At 49.4% G+C, this 21,811-nt stretch overlaps 1 long non-coding RNA gene across 1 annotated transcript; it reads right to left on the reverse strand.

Annotated features, from left to right (window-relative positions):
• Window positions 1-5,535: 5,535 nt before the first annotated feature.
• LOC144370881 (uncharacterized) lies at window positions 5,536-20,750 on the reverse strand. The gene is made up of 2 exons (XR_013430946.1): window positions 15,338-20,750; window positions 5,536-6,183 (listed from the first exon to the last, which is right to left on the reverse strand). It is a non-coding gene; the product is annotated as an uncharacterized LOC144370881 (long non-coding RNA).
• Between the last annotated feature and the right edge of the window lie 1,061 nt (window positions 20,751-21,811).

Here is a 21,811-nt window from a genome sequence, read left to right on the forward strand (position 1 = left end):
AGTATGTTAAAGAGCACGTGGCACATACCTGGCCCCAGTGAGGGCCTCATGAGCTCTCTTAGAGAGCTTAAAACGGATTCTGTGGTTTACTCATTTCAACGTCTTAAGATTGGGGGGAGGAGTATTCCGTGCATTGAACTCAGGGGCACTCGACCACTGAGCCACACCCCCCAGCCCTATTTTGTATTTTATTTAGAGACAGGGTCTCACTGAGTGGCTTAGCCTTAGCAAGCCATCCCTGCGCAACTTCCCCAAGGAATCGCATCCTGTGTGGGCAGGTGTAGAAGGAAAAGAGAAAGAGAGAGAGAGAGAGAGAGACTTTCGAATCATGGAGCCCCTGGCTGGGAATTGCAGCAAGATAAAGGGGCTTTGCTTTGACATGGTTCTCAAACAATTGCAGAAGGAGAGAAGCCACAGACAGCTCTGGCTAATGTGTGAACCATGAAGGTAGAGCACTCACCTGGCATGCATGAAGGGGAAGAAGAACACTAGGAGCCAAGAGATTCGGAGTCATGCAAGAATCCACAGGAACAAATGCTTCTCCTGAGCGACAGGGAGCAGAGCCCCAGCCAGCTACCGACTGTGGAGGACAGAGGTGTCCTCTTGAGTGGCCACAGCAAAGTGCTCCTGCTTTTGTTTCTTCCCCTGTCTGTTTTGATGAGAATGTTCTGGTCTTTGCATTGCCAGATGCAATCAGAATTTAAGTAGCTGTTCTTTCCTGTACTTTTGTATAGATCTGAGATGTTTCCAGCAATTAAAATATTTTCTCTTCTAAGAAGCTAGAGTATGGAGTGGAGCCTGGTGCCCCCATTCCACCCCACTGCAGATGACTCTGATTTTATTGATACACAACCTCAGATGCTGATTTCACCTGCTCAGCTCCTCTAGGGATGATGCTTGGCCTCCAGGAAGATGCCCTCTTGCTGGAAGGCAGGTGTGAGATTCGAAAGGAGATTGCGTATGAATCAAAAATAAAGATGGTACCAAGAAAATCACAGAAGGAAAGAAAACAGAGTTTTCAGGGAGCATTCAATACAGTTCTCCAATATAGCAAATAGAGACACTGGTAGACCAGAGGGGAGTAGCAACTTGCCCAAGGTCACACAGCTGGCTCATGCTGTAACAAGGACTAGAATAGATCCATTCTCCTGAGCAGTGTTCTTCACACTTCGTGCTACTTTTAGCTACTTCATGCTGGTGATCAGAAGAACCTGAGGAGGTTTTATCCATCCTCTTATGCAGATAAGACCTTCTTCCTGGGCTCAGATCAAAACCTCCATCAGTAAGAACCAGACCCTGTATCTAGAAATGGCCTTTCCTTTCACTTTGTGCAAAACCCTGGGCCAGTCATTCTATTGTTCCTGGTCTCTGTTTCTGCAGTGGAACACCTAAGGAGTTGGCTTCCGGGCCACATATGGGCAGTGTAACAAAAGCTACTGACCGTAGAGTACGACCACCATATTGTCCAATCCAAACATACTGCGTACTGGAGCTCACTATGGGCTGAGCACTGCACTCTGTACTTGTGACTTTCCATCATTTCCACAGAACACAATCCGGGATATTCTTATCCGCATTCTACCATTAAAGAAAACTGAGGCCCAGAGAGGTCAAATCATTCCCCTAAGACCTACAACTGGCAACGGGCAGGCCTCTACTTAACCCCCACCTCACCCTGAAAATTCCTTATCTTCTCCCTTGTGCCAGCCCATACGCTCATGACCACGACCCCCATGTGATTCCTAATTCCCAGTTAATTAAGGTAAGGAAGCTCAGGAAGAGTTAAGGGACTCACTGAAGAACAGGAAGCTAATATCAGCCACAAATGGGTTCATGAATCTATCTGTGACACTCCGAGACCTGATTTGGAAGAAATCTGCCAATTTCAATTTCTGATGCCATGACTTATTTCTAGCTGGGTGGGGGGTTATCGGTGGGTCAGTGAAGGTTTAAAGCTGGGGATTGAGAGTAGGATTGGAGGAGTCTGAGCTGGAGGAAATAAAGGATTTGGGGACAGTGGTTCTCACTCTGCTATAGTCTGTGGCAGACAAGGGATGAAATGATAAAAGTTCAATTGGAACACCTGACAAGATTAAAAGATTCTAAAAGATGCTCAGTGAAGATTACTGCCTTCTCACAGACACCGTGTGAACTCAGTCTCAATGCATCTATGAAATGGCCACATTAAGGGCATTGCTCCCTGATCCTGGCTTTGCTCTCCAGGCTGAAAAGAATTTGGGAGGAAGACTGGTGCTGCCCGGGTCACCTTGAACATCACAAACCAAAGCTCTCCTATGTGCAGGTAAACTTAGACAGTCTTGCAACTTGGCTTCACGACTCTTACCTTTACCTTCACCTGGGTGAGCAACTTCACCCACTGTCTGGTCCCCTGGACATTGGCCAAAATGTCTCTATGAGCAGTTGTAACAAAAAAAAAAAAAAATCTTACACATGGAATCAAAGTTTTGCAATGAACCTAGAAGGTATTTCTGGGGCACCATGTCCAGGAACCCACAAAGAATACCCCTTATCACCTGGGGACAGAGGCAGAGGGTTTTTCCCTGCTGGCATTAACCCATGAGCTGCTTGGGCACTGGGGCCCCCTCCCCTGGTGGGGGACTTCTACAGCCTCCACTGGTCTCTGCCAAAGGGCAGAAATCATGCTAAAGTGGCCACAGCAGGCTGAAATCCTCCAGCAAAGGCTGCCTGCCAGGGGACTCTGATGCTTTGTAATCAAATTGTGTTTCATTAAAGAGGAAGTGTCCAGGGGCTTCCTGTTGGCTGCCTCCTTGCAAATTAAAGATAATAGAGTTAACAGAGAACAATTGGAAGTCAGACGCCAACAGGTGGAAGGAGCCCAGAGAAACTTCATCTCTTTGGATTCTCCCATGTGGCATGTGGGTCTTGCCCCTGAGGGAGGGGAGCTGGTTCTATCTTCACCCAGAAAGCCGGGTCCACCCTAACCCAGCTCTGTGCTCACCTGGCTGGACAGTCTCTGGTCCTACCTCTCTCTTTAAGACTAGAAAGATTTGCCAGGTGACCAGTTTGCCTCTGAGAATTGAAGGTTTCCCAGAATACAGGACTTGAAGGCCCAAATCAGGAAAATTCTAGACAAATGGGGACAAGTTGATCACCCTATTGAACTTCCTGAGGTCCCTGGCTGTGTTGACATTCTGTGATTTTTCTCTCTCTGATTTTCCATGAGCTGATAGCAAATGCATGTGTCATGAGCCCAGTAGGATTTCCGGCACACAGAAGGGACTCTCCAGGGGCTGCCTATGTCTTGTGTTTCTGGTCAACCGCTGTCAGCTCAGGCTCTTCCAAGATCATAAAAGTTTGGTGCAGGTGAAGCCTCCAGAATTTTAACACCTGCAACAATGACCACATCTCCAGAGGCAAATTTTTACCTTCTAGGTGAGAAAATAGGGGCCTAAAGTCATTCTGTGATTTTCTTGAGGTCACATGGAGCTAGGAGTCCACCCTGTGTCTGTCTCATCCAAGCCCAGCCGGCTCCATGGCTACACACACACACACACACACACACACACACACACACACACAGCTGTGCATCCATGGGGATGGAGACAAGTAAGCACACCTCTAATGAATTTGTGCTCCCTTTACCATGAAACACCTGCTCCCTACCTGTTCCTTCTGCCCACTTGCAGCTGGTCACCTCACTGCCTGGTGAAGAGAGGGTCGTCAGCCTCGCACACCCCCAGTCCAGGCCTCAGCCACGCCCCACATCAGGAAACATGACCTCCCACTCACACTACCAGGGACCCAGTCCTTGCACCTCCTGATCGGTCTCAAAAGAAATGCCCAGGAGGAAGGGAAGGACCAGGAAAAATGGACAGATAGAGGGAAGGACAGGTGGCCCCAGCCCACCATACTCAGGGCCTCCCTGGAACAGAGCCCCCTGAAGCTAGGTGTCCTCAGGGGCCCAAACTGGGCCAGAGAAACCCAGAACTGCAGCCAAGAGGGATGGAGACTCGGGAGGAAATGGGGCCTGGGAGGAGGCGGCAGCCTGCGATTTTTAATTTACTTTTTCTTGCCCTGAGACAAAAATTAATTTGACTTGGGAAAAAAAAAAAGTAACTTTTTACTTGACTTTTGAAAGTAAAATTTCTGCAACTCTTTTTCCATTTAACAGAACATTTCCTCAACTTCTAAGGCATAATGTTAATATGCACCAAAGATGGGGAATTCCCTGGGCTCCGCTCACATATCACTGAACTGATTTTTTTCCCCTAATTTTCTAGTAATACTGGCTGGGTTATGCTAACAGGAGAGTTAACAGCTAATTTTGCTACAGGGAAGATAATAACAGGAAATGATCTTTAATAATGAATTAAATAGATTCCCTGGATCCTGGTTCCTTTTATTAGATAAGGTCAATGGCATCTTAAATGAGCAAATCTATCCTCGGCCGGCAACAACCTATGGAGAAAATCGTCAGGCGGACAGACCTGCAGAAGGCGTGAGCCTGGAGATCAGAGGGCAGATGGTAAGGAGCTTGATGCAGTGATGAGATCGTGAACTTCAGGCCCCAAACTGAACACTAACCCACGCTCGCTGTGTGACCTTGAACATGACCAACCTCTCTGAAGCTGTCTCCTGAGCTGTTTATGGGATGGCAATTCCTGCTCTGTGAAGCTTCCTGGTCGTACATTGCTCTTCATTCCTTGGAGGATACGGTTCACCAATCATTTTCACATTCATTGTTTCGTTTGGCTTGCAGAATAACCTCACTTAGAACAAACAGCCCAGCTAGACTGGGTTAGCCTCACCTTGGGAGAAAAGGAAGGTCTTGCATTTAGCAGGAGGGAGGACTGGGATCCTAAGACTGGTCGTCTAGTTCCACTTTAGCTCATCTTTATTCTCCTTTTTCTTAGAACTAGTTTTCTCATCCTGCAGATTTTTTTAGTAACAGGTTTTTTTCAAGACACATCAAAATTTAATACTCATATACATGTTCTCTATTCATAGCATACATACATACAGATATATACACATAGATCTCTCTATATAACATGCCCAAAAAGAGAAGAAATGGATACAAACAAAATGTAAACTGAAGATGTAATGTTTTCTTGCAGGACGAGGGAGATGAAGATGAAAAGGAAGGATGGAGAGAGATGTGGATGGGCATAGAAAAGAGCATTGCCTTGGGGCTGGCACAGCTAGACCTGCCTCCTTTCACCAGAGGAAGCAGAAGCTGGAGAAGATAGAGGTTTGCTCAAAATCATGAGGAACTCACCTCCCCAGGGTCTCTGCCTGGTTCACATTCCGCTGCATAGGATAGAGTTGGAATAGGTGCCCGCAATCCCTAGGGAGCCACTGAGAGTGTCAGAGTGAGGGCAGAGCCAGACAGCCTGCTTCTGGATGTTTGCTCCAGTAACTTCCATAGGCAGGGAGTTTTGAAACCGGCTGCCCCATGTCCTCTTAGCCAAAGCCCATGCTTCCAGTTCTCCCGTGTTTCCAAAGCGGGGGATGTAATTACGAGGTTTTAAAGCAAAAAAACACACACCTGAGTGGGAGGTCTGGCTATTTATTTGACTAATTAGAGATAATTCACCACAGCCCACTTCCCCCTTTTTGGTAATAAAAAATGACATTTTCTTTTAATATTTTATTAGTAGCTCATCTTTATTTTTACTGTGATTTCAATAAAGGTACCAGGGCGAAACCTATTCCTCTCCAGCGGTAAACAAGGGTAAGTCAGGATTCACATCCACAGCAGTGTTGGGGGCAGCCCGAGAGGCAGAGCGCCAGACCTCCGCCTGGTGCAGGGAGGACAGGAAAGCAGATCTTCCAGTTTGCCGCCTGGAAAGGAGTTGGTACAGATGCCAGCAAACCCCAGGGAGCCCCCTGAGAGTGCCAAGAGTGCTGGTTCTGCTTGCCCAGCTTCCAAAGAGGCCATGCTCAGCACACCCGCGGTCCCAACGGAGGCTGTTCCCATCACCAAGAAGAACTGCCAATCAGTTGACCTCCCAGCCTTTCTGCCACTTCCAAGTGCCTGCTGTTCATCCCAAGGAAGAGCCTGGAAACTTTGGTATCAGTTCAATACAGTGAATACTTGTTTTCTGAGAACCCAGAGTTCATCCCAGCTCCGCACAGCTGACAGAGTAACTTGGAATCCAACCCATCTGGGTTCCATTCATCTCTCCAAGCCTTTGTTTCCTGTTCACAACATAGAGATGATATCTACCTTTTAGAGTTGTGCTAATAATTAAACCAGAAAATTACATAATGCACTAATGCAATATCATGTGTCCCAGGAAGCTATATTGAGGAAAGACACACAAAAAAAAAAATGTATAAAGCTCAAGGAACTTAAGACTAGGACATAATAGGTACATAGTAAATGCCCCTACAGACACCATAAAAACTCTTCCTTAGTTTTGGAGAGGGAGACATGCAGAAACACTGATTATTGCAATGTATGTCTGGCTGCAACAGTTTGGGTCCTGGGAGCCTCTAAAGATCTTTGAACAGACAAGGGTGAAGTCAAGATTTCTACTACAGGCAGAGAACCACGTAAGCTTTCTTTTTTCTCTTGTCAATATCCCCATAAAAATACAGTGTAACAAAAATTACATAGCAATACATTGTATTCAGTATAACAATAATCTAGAGACCAATGTGGGAAGACGTGCATAAGTTATATGTGAATACAATGTTCTTTTATAAAAGGGACTTAAGTGTTCTTGAATTTTGATTTGTCCTGGATCCTATCCCGTGTGGATTCTGAGAGATAACTGTATTACATTTAATTTCTTGGATTATTTTATGTTTAAGATTAATTCTACCAAGTTCCTTAGTTTTTTTTGTTGTTGTTTTTTTATTTTTAATGTAGTTACTAGAAAATTTTGAATTACATGTGTGGTTCGTGTCGTTTCTGTTGGACAGCGCCACCCCGGATCAGGGCAGAGCGCTAGAGGCAGCAGCAACATCTGGGCCATTTCATTCCGGTCAAACTGATGATGTTCTCTGGGCCCGACCCTGCCTCCCCTGCTGCCATTGCACTGAGTAATTAAAATGCCTTAAAGCAAAGAGCTGGCTCTTAAGTGTGCTTGACAAGGCTCAGAGAGTTTCGTGAAGTTGTTTTAGCAGGAGACACCAGGCAGTGTTCTCAAACACCCATGTCATCTCCAGAACAAGGACCAGGCCAAAGTGCCTGGCTTTCAGCCCTGTGATCGAGTGGCCATAGCTCATGCATGCCCAGCAGCAACTAATTCACAAGGTAAATTAAAAAGCAGCCAGCATTTCCCTCTCCAACTGGCACCAAATGGATTGACTGTGACTATTTCCTTTGTGGAACGCTCTGAAGCCTGCGGGATCTGTCCCAACAGATCCCAGGCATGAAGCTTCCAAGGATGGAGGATGGACGAAGCCGATATTGTTTTGATATTATTTGGCTTTGGCCTGCATGCCTCAGGCTCAGACTTGAAATGAACCAGCAGTGCTACTGACCTTCTGAGTGGGGACCTTGAGCTTCTTCCTTCCCCTACCAGCAAAATACGGAAACTGGGCTGCATGGCCTGGAACATTGCAAGAGAAAGCACGAAACCAGAGTGAATAAGGCCATGTTTTGCAGTTTGCAGGATCACAGTTCAAGACCAGGTTCTGCAACCTACCTACTGGCTTATGGCCTGGGGCAAATCACTTAACAAATTTTAGACCTGTTTTCTCTGTTGTAAAATGGGAATGCAGATAGTGGCAATCTCATGGGTTGTTGGGGTGATTAGATGATATAATGGGGGGAAGATGTGTAGTGCAGTATTTGGCAACTAGTGAGCACCAAATAAAGTCATCTAATAAATAAAGACTTCACAGTTTGTTTTGGAAACATGAGCCCAAGCCTCAGAAGGCTTGGACCATGCTGGGGTTTGACATCTCTTCCAGCTGCTGCTAAGCGACTCAGGCTGAGGGTTCAGCTGCCACTTCCAGACACAGAGGGGCTGCCCTCCGCAGAGGCAGAGGGTGGGGATGTTTCTCTGTGGTGATGCATCCAGGCTGAAAGGACAGAGCTATCCCAGTGGGCATACTTGGAACTAGAGAGCAGGAAATATGAGCAGGAAGAATTTTTGCATTTTAGTTTAGAAATCCATTATTATTTCAGTTTTATCCTTTGTGTTTTAGTAATCCACTGTTTCAGGGCAGGAGCAATAATCCCTCAGGGCTGTCAGCTGACAGGTGGTCCGTGGACTCTCAGCTCAAATCTGTGGTAATTAAATAAGCATTCCCCCTCAACAGAGGTCAAGGGAGAAGCAAGATATTTGGGGGGTGGCCTCGTCTTTCTCTAACACTACTTCTTTACACTCCATACATTCTTTATTATGTCTGGATCAGATTCATCATGAACATTGTATAAATAATTTGGGGAGTTTTTTCTCCTCTTTTGAGGAAGCAAAGGTGATGTTTCATTTCCAATTCATCTTCTCAGGATACAAATTTTTTTTTTAAGTTCCCAAACATTTTCTTGAAATCTTCATGACCTAGATAGAATTCCCAGATAGAATTAAATAACTAAAAATTAAATGTAGTTATCAAAGTTTATTTTGTTCAATGTTATGAATGCAGGTTCTACAAATATTATGATTGTGATACAATCTGATTTCCATCATTTCTATTCTATATTATTATTTAAACAGTACACACATTGGTCAACTTAGAAAGGAAATAATACTCCTCCTAAAATTATTGAGTTTATGTTCAATATTTGTATTAACTATCACTTTATCTCCCGATGTGTTTGTCAATTGAAAATGTTTTAAGATGATTTAGTAAGTAAAATTAACTTTCATAATCAAAACTAATTATTGCAACATTTTACTCTTGCAGTAATTCATACTTCCAATAGTTGACAAAAAATTTTAAGTATTAACAAAAAAAATTCACTCTATAATACTTTGGGAAAGAGAGGGTTGCCCTCTTTCCCAAAGAGATGTTGCTTTTCTAGAACCTGAGGGAAGTGTGTCCCCAACTGGTCCCCACAAAGGATTCATATCCCATGACTGACAATCCTAGGTACCCCTGCAGTCATGGCCAGAGTGTTGTGGGACAGATGAGGCTGGACTCCCAGGATAAACAGGAAGCAGGTTTATTGGCTGCAGCCAGGTTCAGAAGGGGGCTTTCTCCACCGTTCATCAATCCCTATGAACCCCAAGTTTTAGAAAGTTTCAGAACTTTATATCAAGTATGTACGGGAGGGGCTCAGAGGCTCAGAATCTGCAGAACTCCACACAAAAGCAGCCTTTTCCAGAACTGCAGAACCCAGGCAAGGATACAAAATCCAGGACACTGTAGGAATCCAATGCCAGGTTAGGGAGGGTTCTCCTGCCTGCTACCCCCACAGGACCTGACTGTATCTACTGAAATACAAACACCTCTGTGGGTTGGTCTTTCTTATCTTATTTCTTGCTGGAATTCACCTCTGGAATACACCTCCTGCTTGAAAACTCTGTTATGGTGGGAGTCTCTGGAGAAGCCTAATTAAGATTTTCCATGGAGGAGAGGGTGTCTCTAGAAGAGGGCAAAATACTTCCCTCCGCCCTCAGCAGGCAAGGAACAGCCAAGAGTAAGACTGGGTGTTCCCCTGTATACCCATGGACCCCCACCCCAGGGGTAGGGCAGGTGGGACCCTTGCCACTCAGCCAGATAGCTGCCTGTGTCCCTCCCCCTTCTTATTTTCTCTATCTTTATTATAAAACTAATACAGCCATGTTACCAAATCCAAGTCCATTTTCTTGCTGCTCTGAAAGGGCCAAGGCATCGAGGACTAGCCACTGAAGCACAAAAAAAGTGACATTCAGTAAACTGGCAAGACCCAGAAGATGTTGGGCTGGCGTCCTGAAAGTCCATCGTAGCTGAATACAGGTTTTAGGCTCCTTTTATCTTTAGGAGGAGATGATGGGTGTGGCCTGGTAGCCGATGATCTGTGGATCTGCATCAGTCTTGAAGGGGAGGAGCGAGGGAAGGCAAGTTAGCAGTCCACCCATCTGGAGCTGCTAGTTTAAAGGATGAGAGAGAGCTGTGGGCTCAGGGAGGCAGGCTCTCTCCAGCCAACGATAACCCTAGTGATCCGAAAGAACTTAGAAAATCCAAAAGGAGAAGATAATTTCCCTACATCCCACCACTCAGAGGCTACCACCATTACAGATGGTAATAACTAGAAGGATGAGTTCTTCCAGGTTTTGGGTTTGGATGGTTTTGTTTGTTTTTGATATTTAATAGACTTCTTTGCCAGCAAAGCTGGGATCAGGCTGGACATGTGGTTTTTGTGTCCTTAATTTTTCCATCCTTGTGGTCACAGTGAGAGGCAAAGTGACAAAAATGGTCAGGAAGGAGTTCAAGATCCTTCAGTTCAAGATCCCTCAAGGCCACATGGGCAGATATGTCCTGACTTGTTACCTTCGCGGACAGTTGCTTCCCCCTTTGTTTTTCTGATATTACACCTGCACAGCAAGGTCAGGGGTGGGGCAGGGGAGGGGTGACAGAGGCATTCTGGATGAGGTCTCAGAGAAATGCCTGGCACCTGGTAAATACGATTCCCATGATTGTTAGGTTTCCATGGCAACAAAAATGCACACGCATCCCTTTAAACGGACACATACCATTCCATTGAGTGGATGGGTGGACATAGTTATTTAACCCTATCCCAGTTATCGGACAACTAGCATCTTCTTGCTCCTACTCTCTGATGGTGAGACATGTTACACATAAAGGGTTTTTTCATCTACCATTTAACCAACTTCCATCCTAGAAAGGTAACTGCTATCTGTATCCAAGGGTAGGAATTTGAAGTTCATGCATGATGTTAAATTGCTCTTTGAAGATGTGGTGCCATTTTTATTTCACTGTTGTGGGAAGAGCCCCTGGGGCCTGGGCATTATCAAGCAGTTGTGTCAGAGTTATTGGTTTTGCATCCATGCCTTAAAGATAGGCAAGGCAGGACGGGTCATTGTTTGAGTTGCCATATTTTCCCTCTGGCTACCTCAGTGCTCCCCACCGCCACCACACATGGCTTGGCTGTCCACACATCCTGATGCAAACACCAGTTTTCCAGCCATCTGCTCGGATGCTTAAGAACAGCTACTTCCAGGGACCTGGGGTCACCAAAGACACCAGAAGCATGACCATCCCCATGCTCTGTGAATTGGTCATCCACGGTGACAGTAGAGAGGGAAGACAGAACAGCCCTGCAGAGAGTTTGGAAGAAAAACATCTGGAACCAAACCTCAAATCACCAGGGACCAACAGCCTATTCCAGAGGCCAGCAAGATGCCTGACATCGCCCAGGAGTGAGGGCAGGCAACCCTGGGTGATCCCCGATGACCAAAGCTCTGCAGGGTCAGGCTTCAAGGCCACAGGTGAATAGGAACCAAGTATGAGTCCCCATGGAAAAGGCAGGTTTCCAGCTGTCGCTACTGGGCTCCCTGAGGCTACCCCACTGGATACTTGGGGCATTTTTATCCCAGGAATGAATGAAAACATTGCCTTTTAAAAAGTGCAGAAATAATTAGTCTTTTCAGGGTGGAACCAAAAAAAATACACCCTGCAGTGTGTCCCAGGCACGAAGGGACTCTTCACAAATGTTTACAGAATAAATAAATCAACATAGTGGGGAAAATTGGTTTGGGATTTGTCAAAAGTTCTGATTGAACTGAACTCTCTTGTCAAGACTTAAAAGATCATTAACGGATGCAAAAATCAATATGTTTTAACTGGCTGTTACGCGCAAGGCACTCTGCTGATACCTGGAGACATTTGAGAAAATAAATGAATGGTCACCATCCTCAAGGAGGGTTGTGAATAACAATGAAACTTTGATGGCAGAAAGATCTGAGTTTGAGTCTCAGGAACCCAGTTCAACAGCTGAGTGCGTGTAAGTGATCGCCACCATTGAAAGTCGGTGTGTCTCAGTTTTTTCACCTGTGAAATGGGACACCAAAAAATAACCGCCTCACAGAGCCATGTGAGAATAAATGAACTGGTGTTAGCAACATGCCTGACAATGAAGGGACAAAAGGTGGCAGTTGCCATTATTTATTTTCATCAAGAAGGAGAGAAGCAGCTCCATTTCTGAATTTCCAAACGGTTCGTCCTGGGGGGAATGCATTTTGAGTGATATTTGAGGACACACATTCATGGCTCCCATGGAGCCCAGGCCACTGCCCGACTGTTGGGAGTGTGAAGGAGATCAGCTGGCATGATGTACCCAGATGTCTTCAGCGGTGACATCCCGTGGGGTCCAGCCTCTGACAGGTGGCCTGAGCCTAGGAGTAGGGGCTCCATCCCATCTAGATCAGAGAGAGCACAGGAAGCCCCCCGCCATGCTCCAGGGCCTCCTGCCCGTCTCCCTGGAGTGTCACAACAACCCAAGGGCAGGAAGCGGACTCTAGCGGAGGAGCTAATGTATGCCCAGGAGCACAGAGCTGGGACTGGAGTTCAGGGCCTGGGAACTCGGAGGCTTAACACTGCCACACCCTTCAGTGAAGGCAAGAGTCCACAGAGATTGTGAGTTGAGCCACTCGGTCACCCATTCGCGGTGAAGCATGGGCCTGGGGGCCCCTCAATACCACCTGTCACTGTTCTCCCTGTATGTCTAAAGGCCCCGGTGCATTTTCTAGAAGTCTCAAAAAGAATTGAGCCCCATGTCATTCTTTCCCTTACACACACACTTACACATATAAATACACCCTGTCACATCCACTCACAGATGCACACACCACAGATATGCTCACACGCACTGAGATACACAGATGCACATACATGTACACCTGAAGTCATACACACGTGCCTAGGCACACCCACCCCCCCATACGTGCACACATACACACATACACACACACACACACACACATGTATAAATATTCACACACGGCAGGCATCCTCACTGCCATGGACTCCCACACAGACATACACGCAAGCATAGCCACCTGCATGTTGGCACGCACGCATGCATACACACACACACACACACACACACACACACACACGCTCACTCACAGCTGGGCCACACAGCTGTTCCTGAGACTCACCTGATTGTTTATTCAGAAAGGTGAATCAACCTGGACTGTAGCTGAGTCTCCCGGAAGAGAGACATTTTAAAATCCTCAGCTTAACGCCATCTAATCCTACTCTCCTCCCATCGATTCCCCTCTGATGTGACATCCAGCACGTCTCTTTCCACAAATTGTGCATCTGATCTTGGAGAAATTGCAGGATCAGGCACCTGGCCTTACAGGCACCCTGCTCCCCTGGCATGGGGCTCCAGACTCACCCCACCCCACCATGCCATCCCTCAGCATTTCCTTGACGTAGCACATTCTGGGCTCCTACAGAATGGAGAAGGCTGACGTCAGGAAGAGCTCCCTGCTCCCCACCTGCAGCCATAACCAGGATGTCCCTTGGACCCGCAGGATGGAGGTCCACACACTGCCCTCAAGACAGAGGAAAGACAATGATTCAGAGATCTACTGGAATCCAGAGAATAGGACAGAGATAGATGCAGGAAAGATGATTCTAGAAGGGCTGTGGAGGCAAGGGAGGCACAGAGGTACTTCTGAGTCTGGTTGGTTTTCAGCAGGCTGGGCATTTGTCATCCAGTTCTGAAGACTGGTTCTGAAAGACCCCTCTAGCTGTCCCTGTGTTGGCCACCCTGGGATTGACTCTGGTCTCTGAGGCACTTGCTTGCAGGACCCACCAAGTTATCTGTGCACAGACACAGAGGCTTGTATTTTGGTCAAACCAGTTGAGACCCACCCACCAACAAGGTGGAACTCCATGGCTCTGCGTCCTCGCGAGATGCAGTACCATGACGAATGATCCAGGCATTCCTGGCTTGGGGATGTATCCCCCCAATCTCTGCCTGTTGCCACAGCCACCTCCTATGTCCCTGAGTCTTCTCCTCTTAGGACTCTTACAAGGATACTCATCATCAGGTTTAGAACCCACCTGAGTAATCTGGGATGATCTCAGCTTGGGATTGGTACTTTAATTACACTTGCACAGACCCTTTTTCCAAAGAACTGTCACATTCACAGGATTGACGGTAAGACGTGGATATATCTTTTGGGGGGCCATTATTCAACCCGCAAAAGAGTTATTTACAGAAAGTTTAAGGTAAACCAGCAAAGAGGGTGGGGCATCCAGAAGCTCCACCAGCCAAGGAACAGCTCCCCCAGGGCCTCAGGGGCTGGGGGAAGGTGGAGGAGTGTCTGGTCCCTGGAAAGAGCTGGAGCCCGGCATTGTAGGGACAAATCTTCAGCTTACACAGGGAGGGAACAGAGAACAAACACCCACACCACCTGAGACTCCCCACACCCCCCCCATCCAAACAGAACTAAGGACCAAAAGGTGAGGGAACTTAGGTGTTGCATGTCACTGCAGCAGCCCCTGGGCACACCGCAGGGAGAAGAATGCTCTAGAAGGACAAAGATCCTGCACAGCCTAGTTTTTGACTTTGATGGTCTTTTGGTGCAGACAGTCGCCTGGTTAGACCAGCATCTGCTCAGGGAGAACCAGATTCAAACCTGGGTTTCTGTGGAGCTGGGATTTTCTTCAAGCTGCTCCACACTGCAGTCTCTTGTGCCCAACTCTCAAGCCCTAGGTCCTGAGTGCATGGTGCCTTCACGCCCCTGTCCTGCACTTCATGGGCCCAGGCCAGACCACCCTGCTTCTCCACCAGGTCAGAGAGGAAAAGACCAGTGAGCAGTGTTGAGAAGTGAGACAACAGAGTCTGTGGTTCTAGACTGACCCTCTGCTTCCCACTGTTGACACAGCCAGAAACCAAGAGCCAGAACATAGGCCAGCTCAGACTAGCACCAGCACCAGCACCGGGTGCCCCGCCCACCTCTGCCTGGCACCTTGGAGCAGGGCACCAAGAGAAGCCAGGGGCATGGGATACGCTGGCAAAAGGCTCCAGCTTCCACCAACGCTCAGGACCTCACCAGAAGCATCCCCTTCTCGCCCACCACCAAGGCCAGAAGCCTACCCTTGGGCTGCTCTCCTTGCTACACAGAAAGCAGACCTGCAAATCACTCCAACCAAGTACTGCAGAAACCCCACAGCTGCTCAGCGGAGGGGGCCAGTGGCCCTCCAATTACTGTTGCAAAACCTCTCCTAACTTGACCGTCCTTATCTTATCTGTAGTAGATAAACGCCCAGGCCTGGGGAAGAGGAAATTTTAAAACCTAGTAAAATAAACCTGAAACAGGCCAGCTGTCACCGGCAGGAAGCAGCGCCCATTAGTGGGCTCAAAGCAATCCTCACAGCTCTCACCAAGCCCCCGTCCAGAGAAGAATGTTCCAGAAGCACCCCACTCACTCACTCCGTTAGTGACATGTATGCAAAGCCCACTGGAGCCAGGGTGTAGGTGAGGAGCTTGGTGCCTGCTGTCCTCCATCAACTCCCAATGTGGGACAGACTGTGTCTGAGATGCTGCCAGCCCAGAGGATGTCCTTGCTGCCCAGAATGTCGTAGGCACCAGCCCTGGATTCTCTCTCTCCGACCTCCTGTCAGCCGCTTGGAAGCGCCTGGGCAGGCCAGCCAGTGGGAAGCTTGGTTAAATCCACCCTCTCTGCAGGAGCTGCACATTCTAATTTCGCCTTGGCAGAGACGTGAGTGGCCAGCAGTCCAGACCATCCTGGGGGAGGGAAGCACAGAGCCAGCAGCAGTGGAGAGAACACAGGACGAGGCTGCCTGCGGGCCACGCTGCCCCCTGGCTGGGCACTGAAGAACCCTCCCCATAGGAACACTCTCAGAGTGGCACCAGGGGCCAGGACCCAGTGGCAGAGAACACAGGACTCCAGGGGAGAAGAGAGGCCCACTAGAAAGAGCCACAAAGCTTCACCCCAAATCTGAGGAGCAAAGGACACAGCAGACAGTGAGAGGGTTAGAAGCACCCAGAATGCCTGGGTTTGAATCCGGATTTCACATCTAAGAAAAGTCACTTACCCTGCCTGAGCCTCAGTTTCCTCGTGTGCAGAATGGAACCCAGCCTGCATAAAAGCATGTGAGGGCCAAAGGGGTGAAATCTGAATCATGCACATAGTAAGTGCTCATTAAATGACAAGCGTGGGCTTCATTACTATTACAATGATTCCTAAGAGGGGATTGAGGGGTCCAGGTGAGTCACATCCAATAACGCACAGGAGGGAATTGAGTTGGCAGAGCTGGCCCAGGGAGTCGAGCCAGGCCTGCTCCTGGCCAGCCCCACCAGTGCCTCCCCCTTAACACCTGTACATTCTACATGGATGCAGCTCCATCACAAGTTAGACCTATATCCAGTTGGTCCCAGGAAGGGTGTGAGGCAGCTTTCCTGGGCTCAGCAAGTCCCAAGCTTCCTTTGATATATCATTTCAGGGTGAATTCTGTGTGACTTGGGACTACTCACCACCCCTCTCTGGGCTGCTTTTCTCCAGCTGTAAGAGGAGGGCCTTGAGCTAGATGGTTCTGCCATCCAGAAAATGATTCATTTCAACCCACTGACCCCTGCCCTCTCCCTTCCCAAGTTCCCCAGGCCTTCAGCAAATTTGAATGCTCAGGACTATTAAAGGGGCCCATTGTTGCTTGAGGTCAGAGCCAGAGAGGTCAAATTGGCAGTCATATCGAAATCATGAAAAAGAAAAAAAAAAACCAGAGGAGAAGGTGGAACCCAAGCCGAGCTCCCTGTGTATTTTTAGGATCCTGCACAGGCCTGAAGTCCCTTTGATGGGTTTAGGAACAAAACGTGTGTGCCGTGGGTCTGTTCCACTTAGACCTGGAGGGACTACAGCAAAGCCGGCCTCCCCTCGGGGTTTCCTGATTGCTGGGAAAGACCAAAAGGGTCTTCAGAGCAAAAGACAGTCCTGGCCCAGCCTACCACCTCCCCACCCATATTCCTTTCTTTTCTTTCTGCTCAGCCTTCCTGCCCTGCTCTGAGTGGACATCCTGGTCTCTGAGCAAGCAGGGCCCCTGTGAGGTCTCCCAGCACAGGCGTCCAGCCCCGGACAGCTGCACATGAGTGTATCCAGCTGTGCATGCTGGCCAGGAGCTGCCCTGCAGCCAAGGCTGGAGAACCTCGCAGAGGAACCGGGCCAGGGCCAACGGGCCCCACCCACCCTCCTCCGTGCAGACAGGCCTCCCACACCACATCAGGAAACGCTCCAGAGAGACCAGGATATTCATTCCAGGGCCTACAGCAGGCCCTGAGCACTCCCATCCCGCCCACACGTTGTCACAGGAACCCTCGCTGGATCTGATCCCCCTAGAGACTTGGCCAAGCTCAGTGACAGTGTTTCAGCGCCTTCCTGGACTGCAGGGGTTTGCTCACCCACAGCATGGCCAGGTGTGGGCTGGGGGTCTGAACAGGCACAGGCTCTGGCATTGCAGTCCTGTGGACTGTTCCCTGCATGCTGGTCTCCACAGGAGGCCAGGTTCAAGCCACAGGAGCACCTAGTGTCTCCTCCCCTGGGAACCCTTGCAGCGGGTGAGGCCATTTTCTGTGACTATAACCTAATATCCAAAGCAGACTGACTTTATTAAGAAAAGAGATTTATTCAGCTCATAGTTCTAGAGAGTCAAGGGCAGGGCACAGCATTGGCTCAGCTCATCTAAGGGCCTCATGACTGATGGTGGCACAACAGCATTATGTCATCTGACCCCCCAACAACTTTGCAAATGATAATAATCCTTATCCCTGTTCTACAGATGGCTTTGGGAGAGGCCCGGAGAAGCTAGAAAATCACTTGTTTAAGGGCACACAGCTGCCAAATGGTTAAGCCAGGATATAAGAGGGCCTCCAAGAACCAAGATTTTTTTTCCATGACTTCATTACAAAGCAGGGCATTTCAAATCTAAACTGTGATTTTTTTGTTGTTGTTGGGGGGAGTAACCAGGGATTGAACTCAGGGACACTCGAGGATGAAGCCACATCCTCAGCCCTATTATGTATTTTATTTAGAGACAAGGTCTCACTAAGTTGCTTAGTGCCTTGCTTTTGCTGAGGCTGGCTTTGAACTCATGATCCTCCTGCCTCAGATTCCTGCTGCTGGATTATAGGCATGAGCTACCACACCTGGCTAAACAGTGATTTTTTAAAAATTAAAATAAGCCTCAGAAGGCTTGAGCAGGAGGATTCCAAGTTCAAGGCCAGCCTGTGCAACTTTGCAAAATCCTATCTCAAAGGTGTAGCTCAATGATAAAGCACCCCTTGATTCCATCCTCCCCAAAAAGTAGCTAATTAAAATTAACTTTAAAAAAATTAAAAAATTAAAATTAAATGAAGGGATGATCCTAATAACCAATATTTATTGAGCATTTACTACATGTCAGGCCTCCCTGCAGAATGGTATGTCCCTGAATCCTCACAATCATCTCATGAAATAAGTAATCTTATTATTATCTTTACTTTTAAAATAAGGAAACTGAAGCACAGCATGGTTAAGTAATTTGCCCAGGGTCACCAGCCAGTCAAGTGCAGGCCGTGTCCCCAGGCACACTCTCTCTTAACCACTCAGCTAAGACACAGCAACCTCATACAATAATGCTCAACAGTCTCTGAGACATATTTTTAAAATATATTTTTAAGTCAAAAGCAAGGTGTGGAACAGCCTGTATAATGTGCTATATTTTTAAAAGGAGACAGATGGACACACACGTTTGTATCTGCAGAGGATCTGGAAAGCTAGGCGGGAAGTTTGTACTAATTGTTGCCTCCAGGAAGAGGAACTAGGAGGCCAGTGTCAGGGGTGGGGGGAGAATCACACTTTCATACTCTTTACATTTTTTATATCTGCCTTTAAAATATGAATGTGCCAGCCCCCAGTTCAGAAAAAAAATATTTTTTTTTCATTACTTTGTTAGCTTCATGGAAACACAGTGACAGCAGGTCCCTGAGGAGGCCTCCAGAGGAGGCCCTGGCAGGGAAGGAGGCCATGCATCTGAAGACGGACAGCCAAGGGGCCGCCCGTGCTCCTCCCTGGGGCTCCTCTGCATCCAGGCTCCTTCCAGGTCTTCCCTCAGCCTCTGCTCCTAGGCCAGCGCTCAGGTTTCAAAGTCAGGCTCACAGGTTAGTGGGATCCCCCATGCTCCAGCGGTGAACAGGCCTCTCATCCTGGAGAACACTCTAGAATTGTGGGTAGCTCACTGCTGCAGCTCCCAGATGGAGGTGGGGGCAGGGCTCTGGCCCAGGCTCCCTGCCCTCCCTTGCTGCTGATCATGCCAGCTCAGGTTTCCTTCTCTGGGCCATTTTTTCCATTAGCTCTAAAAATGTGAAGACCCAAAGCTCCAAACTGCCAGGCCAGACCCCCACAAGCTGCCCTTGCACAGGTCCAAACCCTGCCTTCCTCCTCCTCCTCCTCTTCTCTAAGCCTCCCAACCCTCTTCCCCAGGGTCCATGAACTAACTCACCCCTGCTGGGCTCCCAGTTCAGACCTAGTCACAAACAGACAGGTTTCAGCCTGACACCTCTACTGCACCTCTCCACACCATTTCAGAGGCCCCCACTTGAAGTGTCCAGGTGCTTTGGAGCCTCAAAGGTCAATGTCACCCAAATTGAAATGGTAAGATGCGCATTCAGGGCCCACCTCAAGGAGTCAGACTGAACCAGTGCTCAGAAGCGGCCCCAGCCAACAGCTCCACAATCCCCTTGGATTCTGATGCTGTTGGCACAATGGCTCTCAATGGTTCCTTCCTGGGATGTGGATGCCGAACCAGAGGAGCCTGGAGAGGAGGCGGGTTGACAAGCAGGATGAAAAGTCCAAGTTTTGCTCCTGGAGCCAAAGGCAACTGTAGGGGTGGGGTGGGGGGAGGATCCTTGCGACGGCACACGGGAGAGCAGTTCTGTTCTGGAGCGAAGAGACCGAATCCAGTTGAGTCCTCGGCCCAACCTGCGGGGAAATGAGGAAAGAAGGGAGAGAAGAAAGCAGAGAAGGGAGGGAAGGGAGGGGAGGAAGGTAGAGGAGGAAAAGAAGGGAACGGGAGGAAGGGGGAGGCAGAGAAAAGGGAAAGGAGAGAGGGGTGGGGAGGACAGAGGGAGGGAGGGAGAAGGGACGGAGTGGCCATCCCTGGCGGGCCAGCTGAAGGGACCTGACTCAGTTGGGTACAGATTCCCAGGGTCCAGTGGCCCTGAGCACAGAAACCACGAGGCCTGGGGCTGAGGAATGGCCGCCGCGCCGCGGGTGGAATGGCGGTGCCGCTTCGCAGATTCGCAAACTGAGATCGAAAGGGCGGTCTGTCTCAGCCTGGTCCCCACACACGGCCAGGACGGGCGGCTCCCCGCAGTGCCGCCCACCGGGCTTCGGGACTGGGCTGGGAAGCCCAGAGCCGGTCCAGGCTGCGCCGCGTGGGGCCCGGGGAGCGCGGCGCGGGGTCCCGGCGGTAGCGTGGCCACAGCGCCCCCTGGCGGCCTCGGGAATCCTCGCTGCCATGTCGCTGCACCCTCGGGGACTGAAGGTCGCCGCCGCGGGAGCCCTGAGCTTCCCAAATACCCGACTCAGTCCCTTGAGCTCCGAAGGGTTGCCACCTGGCGTCACACCTTAGGCAAACAAGGTGCCCCCCTCTATGCATTTAAAAGGGGACTCCAAAGTACCCACTATCTCCCTCCCCTAAAAAGAACAGATGCTTCTCTTCCTGAGATGGTACCTGGTGCCCCAGACAGTGGTCCCCAAAAGTGGAATCCCGAATTCCAGTGTCACCCTTCTCCTAAACTCAGGCAGGGGCGGGCTCGTCTGAGAGGTCCCTTTTTCTGTACTGGGTTTAGGTCTGAGGGGCACACCCACCCCCTGCCCACCCCAACAGCCCCCCACCACCACCCCGGCCCACCCCAACGGCCCCCCACCACCACCCCGGCCCACCCCAACGGCCCCCCACCACCACCCCTGCCCACCCCAACGGCCCCCCACCACCACCCCGGCCCACCCCAACAGCCCCCCCACCACCACCCTCAGTGCCCAGAGCGGTACTCGGCCTTTTCCAGGAATTAGTCCTCATGTGGGGCCAGAGATTCTCCCCATAAGGATGAGGTCACTGAGGCACAGAGAGGGGAAGCTAGAATTTTAACCCTGGGAAGTCTTGATTCCAAATGAGAAAATGGGGGTTAAAAAGAACAGAAGAACAAAATTCACTTCTAAGAGAAGGCAGGCAGAGCACCTGGCGGGCCAGCTGAAGGGGTCCCCTTCTGGTGTGAGGGGTGCAAGAAGCTTCTAGGCTTCTCCAGTTTATCCACAGAGCCTGAGGTAGAGCCCCGAGGTGGGGGCCCCAGGGTGGGCTCCACTGAAGTGGCCCAGGCCAAGGTGAGGGTAGCCAAAAGGAGGCATGGAGAGGGAGAAGAGGTCCCCCCTGCACACACACACTCTGCACACCTTGGCTGCATGGGGATGGGTCTACAAAGACCAGGAAGGAAGGAGGACTCTGGGGAGAGTGGAGCAGGAGCTCTGGTCTGTCAAAATGACTTCTCTGAGCTTCTTGGGGTGCCTGTGGCATAGTGGCTCAATGTGGCTTCAGACTCAGCTCTCATCTTCCCTTCTCCTGTCCCCTACCTCTGCCAGAGAGACAAGGACAGAACCTCCCTGGCTGCCTGATTTCTTTGCCTGGTCTCAAACACAAGAAGTCTGGGTTCTGTTGTGCTTCCCAGAGCCTTCCTCCTAGCCGACACCTGAACCCTCCAAGTCTTCCAGGCAAGCCGCTGTCAACCTGCCAGGTCCCTGCCCACTCTCTCCCATGGCCTGTAGTCAGCAGGCTGCAGAGCTGCGCCCAGGATTTCTGTATAACAGGCCAGCAGGGAGGAAGGGGGAGTGGGAAAGAAAGGAGGCTTCCTTGAGAA

This window comes from Ictidomys tridecemlineatus, chromosome 15, assembly GCF_052094955.1.
Source record: "Ictidomys tridecemlineatus isolate mIctTri1 chromosome 15, mIctTri1.hap1, whole genome shotgun sequence".
In the NCBI taxonomy this organism is placed as follows: Eukaryota; Metazoa; Chordata; class Mammalia; order Rodentia; family Sciuridae; genus Ictidomys; species Ictidomys tridecemlineatus.